Genomic DNA, 1,824 nt, shown 5'->3' with positions numbered 1-1,824 from the left:
TGATTTTTAGTGGGTCTAATAAGGAGCTGCTAGATGACCACACTCCCAGCATTCAGTCTACAGATTTGTGAAAAAAGAGAGGTACTCTGATCCCTTGCTACCCACACCTGGTGCCCCAAGACTTCATCTAATCCCACAGAGGACAGTGGCAACCCTTCCCCCACATACCTAGGACAGTGTTCCCACTCATGTCGGGGGCAGAACTTTATTGGATCCAAAAGTGGAGAGTGTCAGGGAATTAATGGGAGAGAGCCTGAAGTTCATTATCTACAGGTCTGAGATTGAAAAAGACACAGTCCACATATCGGTTCCCTATTAGTGTGGAATGCTTTAAATTAACCCTGGGACCTGCTCAGGGAAGGCTTTGGCTGAACTTCTTGGACATTGTCCTTTCCCTGTCTTCATGACAGCTGCCTCAGTCATTGGTCTACATATCCTTGCAACCACAATGGTTGACCTCAAGACAAGGGCCTTGAAAGCAGATGGTGCCCGGATGTTAAAAGATATAGTGTCTGGGGTCTTAGAGATTTCAAGCTAAACAAGCAGCCATCTAGCATGGAAGCAGCAAAGCCCACATGGAAGAAACACACAAGCCTGTGTGGTCATGAGGTGTCAATGGAAATAGATATCAGAAACTCAAAACAATCAAATTGACATGAAGGAACATGGACAAAGTGGAAACTCAAAGCCCACCGATAAGACAATTGGACAGTCCGTCACAGAAGGGCCACACAGAAGGAATGTTCAGTCCAGGGTGCAGTATGGCCCTGATGAAACATACAACTATCCTCTAGTTCCTGAATATTTCCTCCCCTCATGATTATGATTCTTGTTTTACCTCATTAATACTGATAGACATGAGTATGTCCATGTGGACAATTAGCATCACTGGATGTATGAAAGGAAAAAAATAGACAGCCCTCCAGAAACAGTAATGGGAATAATGATTCCCTGAAGGTACAGGAAGACAGGGGGTGGGGAAAATGGGGAAGCTGATAGTAATGATGAATGTATAACCCCACTGGAGGGGAATGAACAACAGAATTATAGGTGAACAGGTATATTGGATGGTGTAAGACATGGAAAATAATAATAATAATATATGACACAACAACAAGGGTTCTGGGGGGTAGGGCAGGGGAAGGAGGGGAAAATGGGGCGCTGATATCAAGGAGTTCAAGAAGGAAGAAAATGTTTTGAAACTGATGGTGGCAGCAATTATACAATTATGCTTGATCTAATTGAATTATGAATAGTTACAGCATTTGTAAGAGTGCCCAATAAACATTTTCAAAAATTATTAAAAAGGACTGGGACCTTTAAAAAATTGGAAATAACTTTTCTTTGTCACCAATCCCTGCTCAGAATAAGCTATTGCTACTAAATCATGTCACTGTTGAACTTTCAACTGCTAACCAATCAACAGAGAAAAATATTAAAACATCATGTGTCAGAAACAACAGGCAATTTCAGTGCATACAAGAAAACAAGCAAAGGTAGCACAAATGAGTGGCCAATACACATACAGAGAATTTCCAGAGGAAGAGAAAGGCATTAGAGCTTCCCACTGGGGAGTTCAAGAAGAATGATATTCAACTGCTTTTGATGGATGGAGGGAAAATTGACAAAGCTCCAGGGGAAAAAAATAGAAGAGAAGCTATAATAACTTAGGAGAACATTACAAGAACACTCTGGCAAAACAAATGAAAAATTATAACTAGTTCAACAACTTCAACTAGAACTGCAGAAGACAAACACTAAGATATTATAAATATATAACATTCTGAAAGAGCAAAAGAATAGAGTTGAAGCAATTGAAGCCTG

Source organism: Tenrec ecaudatus, chromosome X (assembly GCF_050624435.1).
Source record: "Tenrec ecaudatus isolate mTenEca1 chromosome X, mTenEca1.hap1, whole genome shotgun sequence".
NCBI lineage: Eukaryota > Metazoa > Chordata > Mammalia > Afrosoricida > Tenrecidae > Tenrec > Tenrec ecaudatus.
The sequence above is the reverse complement of the archived record's forward strand: the minus strand, read 5'-3'. Positions refer to the sequence as shown.